This window comes from Oncorhynchus clarkii, chromosome 24 (genome assembly GCF_045791955.1).
Source record: "Oncorhynchus clarkii lewisi isolate Uvic-CL-2024 chromosome 24, UVic_Ocla_1.0, whole genome shotgun sequence".
In the NCBI taxonomy this organism is placed as follows: Eukaryota; Metazoa; Chordata; class Actinopteri; order Salmoniformes; family Salmonidae; genus Oncorhynchus; species Oncorhynchus clarkii.
In genome coordinates, this window is record NC_092170.1 from 4040880 (window position 1) to 4052263 (window position 11384).

The following is an 11384-nucleotide window of genomic DNA, read 5'->3' on the forward strand; positions in this document are numbered from 1 at the left end:
CTGCACCTGGCTATCAGCAGAGCCTTGCCTGGCAGTGAAACAATTAATTCAGTCTCATATCTCTGCCTTTGAAAAAAACATAGCTAATATGGCTGACTTGCTTAAACAAATGTGGTTTCTACTGACAATTGAGGTTAACACACTATGGCATAAGGGTCGACAAGCGGATTCGAGGCAATCCGTAATTTTGATTAAGACAGTAATGAGCGAGCTAGGACGGACGCAGCCAATATACAGTTGAAGTCGGAAGTTTACATACACCTTAGCCAAATACATTTAAACTCATTTTTTTCACAATTCCTGACATTTAATCCTAGTAAAAATGCCCTGTCTTAGGTCACTTAATTTTAAGAATGTGAAATGTCAGAATAATAGTAGAGATAATGATTTATTTCAGCTTTTATTTCTTTCATCACATTCCCAGTGGGTCAGAAGTTTACATACACTCAATTAGTATTTGGAATCCTTGCCTTGAAATTGTTTAACTTGGGTCAAACGTTTCAGGTAGCCTTCCACAAGCTTCCCACAATAAGTTGCGTAAATTTTGGCCCATTCCTCCAGACAGAGCTGGTGTAACTGAGTCAGGTTTGTAGGCCTCCTTGCTCACACACGCTTTTTCAGTTCTGCCCACAAATGTTCTATAGGCTTGAGGTCAGGGCTTTGTGATGGCCACTCCAATACCTTGACTTTGTTGTCCTTAAGCCATTTTGCCACAACTTTGGAAGTATGCTTGGGGTCATTGTCCATTTGGAAGACCCATTTGCGACCAAGCTTTAACTTCCTGACTGATGTCTTGAGATGTTGCTTCAATATATCCACATCATTTGACTCCCTCATGATGCCATCTATTTTGTGAAGTGCACCAGTCCCTCCTGCAGCAAAGCACCCCCACAACATGATGCTGCCACCCCGGTGCTTCGCGGTTGGGATGGTGTTCTTCGGCTTGCAAGCCTCCCCCTTTTTCCTCCAAACAAAAAATGTAACTGTTTGGCCATAATGACCATCGTTATGATGGTCATTATGGCCAAACAGTTAAATTTTTGTTTAATCAGACCAGAGGACATTTCTCCAAAAAGTACGATCGTTGTCCCCATGTGCAGTTGCACACCGTAGACTGGCTTTTTTATGGCGGTATTGGAGCAGTGGCTTCTTCCTTGTTGAGCGGCCTTTCAGGTTATGTCGATACAGGACCCGTTTTACTGTGGATATACAGTGGGGCAAAAAAATATTTTGTCAGCCACCAATTGTGCAAGTTCTGAAGCCATGGCATCATTTTCTGGAATTTTCCAAGCTGTTTAAAGGCACAGTCAACTTAGTGTAAACCTCTGACCCACTGGAATTGTGATACAGTGAATTAAGTGAACAATTGTAAACAATAGTTGGAAAAATTACTTGTGTCATGCACAAAGTAAATGTCCTAACCGACTTGCCAAAACTATAGTTTGTTAACAAGAAATTTGGCAATGGTTGAAAAACGTGATTTAATGACTCCAACCTAAGTGTATGTAAACTTCCGACTTCAACTGTACCTACTTGTTCAGCACTATTGAAATGTACAGCGACAGAATTCAGAACATGGGCTATTCTTACAGTATTCTCCCTATACACCAAGTCAGAACCGTGGGATAAATAAAGGGGGCATATAAGCAGACAATAAAAGCTCTTACAATATTTGATGATTACACCACCACCAAGCCAGAACATTATTACGGTGAGGCACATGGGCTGCTAACAGCTTACTACACAACATACACTTAGTATTACTTTCTTAGCTACTGTACACTTTTCTCCCTGGCATATGACATAATTTATGCAGCAGCATACAATAAATGTTTTGACTCCGCTTGTTGTGCTGTGCTCACTTGAACAGGAAGGTGGCGCAGTGTTCCTTCGTGGGCAAACTGTCATCAAAATTTGTCATCAAAGTCTGTCATTCTCTGGGTGTATGGTACTTTCAAGACAACTGGGAACTCGTAAAAAACAAGGTTGAATCATGATGACGTCAGTGATCTTCAAGTTTGGGGTCTAGGCTGTATTTCAAACACAGAAAATACACACCCTCCTCCACTTACCCTCGCCTTATGCCCTTGGGGGAATCCCCGCGGCAATCTTTGTCATCGTTCCAAATGATTAGCAAAGCATGGGAAGTTGGCATCGTAAGTGCCTCAGCCCTCGTTTTTGATTTGTGTTTGCGAGTGTACAATTATGTTCACTCGGGGGCCTGAAACACCCATAATTCAATTTGCGATGATTAATGAGAATATGAGAATATTAATATGGAGAAGTCAACATACAAGTGTAAGTAAAAACAATTGTAAATACGTTATACATTGTGTTACTAATGCACATGAAGGCTCAAACAAAGTATCATAAAAGTAATTCTGTTTTTGTTTGGTTAGCTTTTGGAAACATTAGCTTGCGCATACAACTTTCCCTGACATCACATTTATACATTGTAATTTTCAATGTTCCTGATATAGTCGGATGGCTAACATTCGATGTCTGCGGATGCATTCACTGTCTTCTAGCCAAGATATGAAATGCAATCATAATTGACTGTAGCTCATATAATGCACACGCAACAGCTACCAGTGGTTCCATGATGACTGAAAACACAACCATGGGGCAAGAGCGGTTCATTTAAATGTAATTCTTTCTTCCCTCGCCCTGCAAGTGTTAACTCGTCAGCCGTCATGATACATCATCAGAAGTGTCCACTTAATTTGAGGGCTGAGGGGAGAGTGTCCACTTAATTTGAGGGGAGAGGGTGCGTCTTTTAAGTGTTTGGAATGCAGCCCTAGAAAGAGGCCTGAGTTCCCAACTTGCAATTCCGAGTTGGATGACCATTCAAAACGTGTTTTTTAGCCCGGCAGAAGTCATGCTGGATTGACAGCATGGCCAATGTTGAATGTTTATCCTTTTAAACTTGTAAAAGAGACCATTAAACCAAGACTTGGACCACACATTCACTCCACTGAATAGCGTGCTAGTGATTACTTTGCAATGCTTGCAGTTAGCTACTTATTCCGTCCAATTCACTTATTGTTGAATTTGCGATTTCCAACTTGTTGGGTAATGTTTATGGCCGATGAGCACCGATACATTTTAATCTATAATTTCTCTTAATTATTTACCTTCATATGACAAGGATTGAAAAGGATTTGCCAGTAGATTGTCGACTTGATTCATGATGATGACTGCTAGCTAAGATTTTTAGTCCAATCAGTCCAATCAAAGCTACTGTAGATATAACGTGATTTGATGTCATTTTATCTGTGGCCAATGACCTTGAGCCTTCTTGGATGGCACTTCTAATGTAACTCTATGGCAGCACTCAAGGGGCTTGAATTTTCGAGCTCTATGGAGTTTGCGGTGACGTAGTGTCCCCATGAGTGACAGAACACTGAGCCAATCACGGCGCAACTAGAGAACATTACCAACCCCTACGCTCATACCTAGTCAGTTGTACAACTGAAATGTGTCTTCTGCATTTAACCCAACACCTCTGAATCAGAGAGGTGCGGGGGACTGCCTTAATCAACATCCACGTCTTCAGCGCCCGGGAACAGTGGGTTAACTGCCTTGCTCAAGGGCAGAACGACAGAGTTTTACCTTGTCAGTTTGGGGATTCGATCCATCAACCTTTCCGTTCTAACCATTAGGGTTCCTGCCGCACATGCTCAGTCCGCAATCAAATGACAGCTCCACCAGCTGATCCTCTTCATTGCTTGGTAATGTGACGCTTCCCATCTTCATTCGAAAGGTTGTGTGAATCTGGGCCCAGGTACATATCCATTGTGTTAAAGACAGCCTCTGCAGTGGAGGTGGTAAAAAAAGGAACTGGGCCCAGATTCACAACCTTCTTAAGAAGAAATGTCTTAACTGCCATTGTTCCTTAACTATTTAAAGTTAAGCAAAGTTGCTATTCCTCAAAAACGTTCTTGGAAATGTCCTTGCGCCATTTCTTATGTTTCTCCTTAAGCAAAAAGTTACGAAGAAATTCAATTCTTGAAAATAAAGTTATTGGAAATGTTCTTAATTCCAAGATAGCTAAACCCTTGTCTTAAACTCTCGAGTTGCGCAGTGGTCTAAGGCACTGTATCAGTATTGATTATTTTTAAACCCAATAACATGTTTTAGAACCTTCATCTCAGTAAGAAACGTGCAAAAATTCTTGCCATTGCTAGCTAGATGGCTAAAACGGTTGCCTTTTATTTCAACAATTTCCAAAAGATAACGAAACAAACTTATTTACTTTTTACGAGACGTGTTTGTTTCGTCATATGCATTAGTAGCACAATTTCTAACTTATTTGCATTGGTTTTTACTTACACCTGTATCTTGACTTCTACATTGATGTTTGTTTTTAAGTTTTGGCGGACTTTTCTTACGGATGTACAATTGTCGCGAGTTGAGTTACGTGGAGTTTCAGGCCCCAGAGTGCAGTATAACTTTAGTACACTCGCAAACTCGACTAAAAATGGGGGCTGAGGGGTTTACGTTGCGAATTTTCCTTGCTTGGCTAATAATTTGTACCGCCCCCCAAGATGGTGACGGGGATTTCCCCAAGGGCATAAGCGAGGGTAAATGGACGAGGGTGTGTCTTTTATGAGTTTGAATCGCAACACAGACGTGTCTGACATAGACCATTTAGAATTGCATGATTACGGATTCAACAAGCTGCAGTGCATAATGGCCATTTGCACTGATGCGTTCTTATGTCTGGCATGTTATTTCCTCAGACATGTCTAATATTCTCCTCATGGTGTCATTGGATAGGGGTATGGTGTTACTTTTGTTTGCGTCTGACTCCCAAGTTTTCAGTGCACATATCAATCGCACCAGGGAGTATGAGATCCTCTGCGCTGGTGTGGGCTTTTTTGCACTTACTCCAATGCGCTGGTTCACAAGGTATGACGCGCGAACTAAGTGCCTTTTCTTGTACCGTGCATACGTTCTTCAAATAATCTTGTGAGGCCTCCAGATATTGACATTTTCTTTTTTTTAAAAGTCAGCTGTATTATATTTGTGGGTTGGATGCTTGGTGTCCATATGCCTATTCATTTTGGAGGGTTTCAATGCTCTCATTAGCTAACAGCTCGTTGCATAGGATGCACTGTGGTCTACGCTCACCCTGCCTGTCTTCTATATATGTAAAACCTATTTGGTAAAGTCGGGTCGTATTTTATTTTCTTGACAGGGACCGGGTTGTTTGCCTTGTTGTTGACATTGGAAGCCGCAGTGGATGAAGAGGGAGCTGCACGTTTTATAAACGTGTCCATGATTTTTCTCTGACAGATACAGTATCCTACATGAGTTAAATGACAGCTAACTATCCATATGTTCTATACAATCCATTATGTACAATTGCACTAAATATGATTTGAATAATGCAAGTTTTCAAATCCCAGCAGTCTTTTATAAAATTACATTAAGGAGCAAAAGGTTTTCAATAGTTCTTTTTAATTCATAAAAAAAAATATTATTTGGAATATAACATGAAATAACATTGGAATATAACATGTAATAACAATAACTTAACTAATTAACATTGATGTGGCAACTATTATGCTCTGCTATTGCATGATTCTAATTTGTACTTGTAAGTCACAAATAAAGCTATCCCCAGTGTAATTGGAGCACAACTCATGAGCACACCTCCTGCACTACTCACACGTAATCGAGGCCACAGCTGTGACTGAAAACAGGGGATGCCAATTGGAAAGCTCTCTCTTAAAAACATAGATAGCCATATGACATAAAATGCTGTGTAAAATAGCTAAAAGCTATAAAGTTACATTAACTGTAAATGTATCAGTCACTAGTGGAAACATTTACAACAGAAATTAAGTTATCTTTTTTTTTTACCCCCTTTTCTCCCCAATTTCATGCTATCCAATTGTATCCAATTGTTATGTTGCGGAGGAAACACTCCCGAGCCCGTACGGGAGTTGTAGCGATGAGACAAGTGCCTTTTCTTGCACGGTACTATCTTGTGTTTCGGAGGAAACACTCCCGAGCCTGTACAGGGAGGAAACACTCCCGAGCCCGTGAGCTCGGGAGTGTTTCCTCCGAAACACAACCCAACCAAGCCGCACTGTTTCTTAACACAGCGCGCATCCAACCCGGAAGCCAGCCGCACCAATGTGTCGGAGGAAACACCGTGCACCTGGCGACCTGGTTAGCGTGCACTGCACCCGGCCCGCCACAGGAGTCGCTAGTGCGCGATGAGACAAGGATATCCCTCCCGGGCAAACCCTCCCTAACCTGGACGACGCTAGGCCAATTGTGAATCGCCCGATGGACCTCCCGGTCGCGGCCGGCTGCGACAGAGCCTGGGCTCGAACCCAGAGTTTCTGGTGGCACAGCTAGCACTGCGATGCAGTGCCCTAGACCACTGCGCCAGCAGCTTATGGGCGGCGAGTTGCCCACAACACACTCATCCAACATATTACTACTTTATTAAAAACATCTACATTTTTATCTCTAAAGAAGTGGATTTCTCTTAAGGCTTTCCTACTTGTATATTTAAAAAAACTTCATTGGAATATATCTACAACGTTTTAAAAATGTACCACAAAATTGTTTTGTTGAAATATCTCAAAGTTGTGATGACACATAGGACATGTTTTGTTCAGCAAGAACAGTGACAGCCAGGAAAAGTGTTGGGGAAATAATTTGGTGACATCTTGTGGTCTTTATGTGAATTACAGGGGGGCAGTTACCCCAGAGGGCTAGTTACTTCTTAATACCCTATCTGATTAGATGTGTCACATTTAAAACAAAACAATGTTGCAGAATACTTTTTTTTTTGCATGTGTGTGTGTGTGTGTGTGTGTGTGTGTGTAGCTAGCCATTTAACCACCGTGGACGTGCTGCATGTGTAAAGTCAGAAACAATAAGCGGTGTAGCGGTTGTCTTTCAACAACAAAAATATTTATATATATATGCTTCCACAAGTCCTGTGAAAATCCTGGCTAGGGTGGGGGAAATCAGGGCCAGGGGTTGGGAAAGCATACAGGAGGACGTGTAGCCACTCTCATTGGTACATCCCGATCCCTCAGGGAAAAGAACTGTGGACACTTTATTCTCCATTGATGCATAAAGATCCACTGATGGAATGCTGAAGTGCATCCAAACAAACCTAGGAAAGAGACTGTCTGCGTGGGAATCAGAATGCTCTTAAATGTGTTTATTCTGATACCTAGAAATGTCAGGTGTTCCAAGAGCAGCTGACTGTGTTCCAAGACATCTTGCCTCGATTGAGCACACAGCAGCCAGTCATCTATGTATGTCCTCAGCTGAATGCCCCTCTCCCTGAGTGGGGCTATGGCTGCCTCAGTACACTTCGTAAAAACCTGTCGAGGGGAGGGTGTACGACAGTCCCTGACGCACTGTGTATGCTCGGTTGGCCTGCACCAGGAGAGCGCTTATGTGGCCTACCACCACAGAAGGAGCGTCTGGGGATCCTAAAGGTTGAGGGGGATTGACCTGCTGCAGCCTGCACAATGGTGCGGCGAGGCACAGGGGAGGCACTGGGCTGTGTCTTCCTGGGCAGACAGAAGTGGGACCAAAGAGGTCTTTAGGGTCTACTGGAGCATCTAGGATCTTCAGCTTCTCACTATCAGACACCGTGGATAGATTGAGCCATCGTGCCCTCTCCTGGGATATCATGAGTGCCATCGCTCTTCCTGATGCCTGGACGGCGGCTTTAAGCCTCTCCTGTAGCTCAGCTTGGTATGCCAAAAGCATGAAGGCGGTGCTGAGAGCCCTCACCGCTGTGGCAACTAACTTGTAGACCTTCTCTGTCACGGAGGACTGGAAGCGCACTTACTTGGTTGGTAAGGTGGGTCCAGTCGAGGTCATGGAGGACTTCTGGCTGGGATGTAGATGGGAAGCCACCAGTGGTTTGATAGGGGGCATGTGAGCAATCCCTTCCATGTCAACGCAGTCAAATACCAACCCACCTTGGACAGGGTTCTTGAATGGAGAAGCACGGGCAACCTCCAGGCATTCTGGGAAGACTGGTAGTAATTGCTTGGCCGTCCGTTTGGCTTTGGCTATCCTTTTACCCTCGTAGCGGGATGTGGTGGTCTCTGCAACTGTATTGGGCCAGTGAATCACCAGTTTATTCGAAGCTTGTTTGCACATGTCCCGCAGGTCCACACCGAGAGCTGGTGGGGGTGCTCCCACCATCAGGCCATTTCAGTCAGATGATTTTGAAAGGAGGCTGTTGGAAAACTCCATGGAGTCGTTGTTGTCTTCAATCAGGAAGCCCGGCAGGGGGGTTGTGAGGTCGTTGCTGGAGTCCTCCAACAACAGGGCAATGGCATCGCGGTGGTCACCCCCAGCCTAGTGCTAGCCGTCGCTCCAGGATTCCCTGTGGGCATATTCATGGCCTCTGATGAGTAATTGGGGATGCCAGCCCCCATGTTAGAGTCCTGTTGACTCAGGCTAGCTTGTCGTGTGAGCCTGCGACGGAAGCTCTTTACGGTGAAAAGGGCACAGTGTGGACAGGTGCCGGGGGAAGCTGACGCTTCCTGGGCATGTTGCAGCCCAAGGCAAGCCGATCACACCAAGTGGGTGTCCTTGGCCGATATCTTGTTTCCACAAGAGCATATTCGTGCCGAGAGCTTCTCCTCATTTGGGGTGGGAGATGCTTTTGTCACCATAGCTGGGATGATATGTTTTTAGCTGTCAGAAAATAACTAGCTTGGGAGTCTAGTCAGATAACTAGCAATTAGTGGGTTATCTCCGACGGTGGCACCTGGTGTGATGGCCAGATATCGTTTCCGAAAATACAGATTAGAAAAGATAGCTTATGTAGCTAGTAAAAACCTTTCCTTTCAAAGAAAAAAACACAAAAGCTAGCTAGCGTGGTGACTAGCTTGCTAACAAATAGTTTAGATACAGCTAACTTGGTCGTGAACGAGTTAGCCGTGTTACAGCTGTATCCGTACCACGATGTTGTGTGACTCAAAATGGGTTGAAATTTTACCAAGATACAGCAAACAAATAGGACCATATGCATTTCAGGTACTACAACATCCCATGTTTATCTTCCAGGACACATTAGCGAGCAACAGCAAGCTAGATACAGTTGAAGTCAGAAGTTTACATACACCTTAGCCAAATACATTTAAACTCAGTTTTTCACAATTCCTGACATTTAATCCTAGTAAAGAATCCCTGTCTTAAGTCAGTTAGGATCACCACCTTATTTTAAGAATGTGAAATGTCAGAATACTAGTAGAGAGAATGATTAATTTCAGCTTTTATTTCTTTCACATTCCCAGTGGGTCAGAAGTTTACATACCCTCAATTAGTATTTGGTAGCATAGCCTTTAAATTTTTTTATTTGGTGTAACTGAGTCAGGTTTGTAGGCCTCCTTGCTAGCACACGCTTTTTCAGTTCTGCCCAGAAGCTTTCTATAGGATTGATGTCAGGGCTTTGTGATGGCCACTCTAATACCTTGACTTTGTTGTCCTTAAGCCATTTTGCCACAACTTTGGAAGTATGCTTGGGGTCATTGTCCATTTGGAAGACCCATTTGCGATCAAGCTTTACCATCCTGACTGATGTCTTGAGATGTTGCTTCAATATATCCACATCATTTTACTTCCTCATGATTCTGTCTAGTTTGTGAAGTGCACCAGTTTCTCCTGCAGCAAAGCACCCAGACAACGTGATGCTGCCACCCCATGCTTCACGGTTGGGATGGTGTTCTTTGGCTTGCAAGCCTCCCTCTTTTTCCTCCAAACATAACGATGGTCATTATGGCCAAACAGTTCTATTTTTGTTTCATCAGACCAGAGGACATTTCTCCAAAAAGTACGATCTTTGTACCCATGTGCAGTTGCAAACCGTAGACTGGCTTTTATATGGCGGTTTTGGAGCAGTGGCTTCTACCTTGTTGAGCGGCCTTTCAGGTTATGTCGATATAGGACCCGTTCTACTGTGGATATAGATACTTTTGTACCTGTTTCCTCCAGCATCTTCACAAGGTGCTTTGCTGTTGTTCTGGGATTGATTTGCACTTTTGTTCTCACTCTCCTGTTTTACAACACCAACACTTGGAATGGTTTTTTCGGGCTTGTCACAGACAGCTGGTGTGTTTTGCACTGAAGTACACAAACAACGGGAAAAGGTGAGAGGAGAGGGCCTAGATGCGAAAAGGAATTACCGAAAAATCAACAGGGCTCATGCTGTTTGTATGTGGCTGCTATGAAAGCGTTTTAATATGCCACAATAGATGTTGGCAAAATACCTACCTGCACTTTCAAACTGCAAAAGCTGCAGGAGCAGCACGCGGAGGGGTGGGTGTGTACGTGCCTCTTTGTGTGTGTCCTCAACTTGCAGCCGGTAGCCAAGTTGCGCATTCGTTTCATGTGTTTTCCCTACCCTTTCCCCACTTGTTAGATATTACGCATATTGTTAGCTTGATAGCAAACGTCCTCCTCATGTGATTTATCAGAATAGCAGGCAGCAGCGACCTAAATGATCAGACCGAAAACATGCGAAGAAATGTTATCGGGTGAAATTATGAAGCGAGTAGACGGAGAAATACAGCTTCATTCTACCCAACAAGAGCAGCAGGATCAACATACAGCCCGCACTTCTCTTTACAGACAGGCAAACTAGCAAGTTGTGTTATTTAGACCGCACAACAACGACTCAAAGACAGGAGGAGTACAGCATGGTTTAGAAACTCTGTGACTGACTGGTGTTATATAAATATTCATACACATAGCTCATATAAACAAAGACATTCCGTCGTAAGAACACATACACCCAGCCAGAAGACTGACCCCCTCTTCCTTATATAAACACACATCTCATCTCCCTCTAACTGGCCGGTCCCAAGAGCAAAGAACTTTTGCTGTGCACCAATGGGGCCCGCTCTGGCTAGAGCAAGGCCCGCCTCCAACCCTCCGACCAGTCAAGAAGACCGAAACGACAAGACTCCACCTACTTTATTCTATGTATAAAAATGTGTGTAACCATTGTATAGGCCTCTTTTTCACCTGGCTCCTTGCCGAGTTATGTGAACTAGGTCCGTGCACGTAAAACTGCGGGACAAGATATCTCTGACTCATTAAAACTGTCTTTCGTTACAACTGAAATCCACTCTGTCCAGCGTCCGTGATTTGGTCTCAACTCTCCAGTATTTGAACACTAACAGAATTGGTAGCAGAGTTTGGTTGTTCTTGAATTCGATCTATTATAAGTTAGTGTGAGAGGACGAGACTGATCACGGCTAAAAAATCAGACGGAAGAGTGACTTCCCCAGCCATTCATCTTGCCTCAGGAAATCTGATCGGAGCGCTCTATATAAAGGTGAGCAGAGCCCGTTATATCGAAATCTGCATATTGTATTATAGCC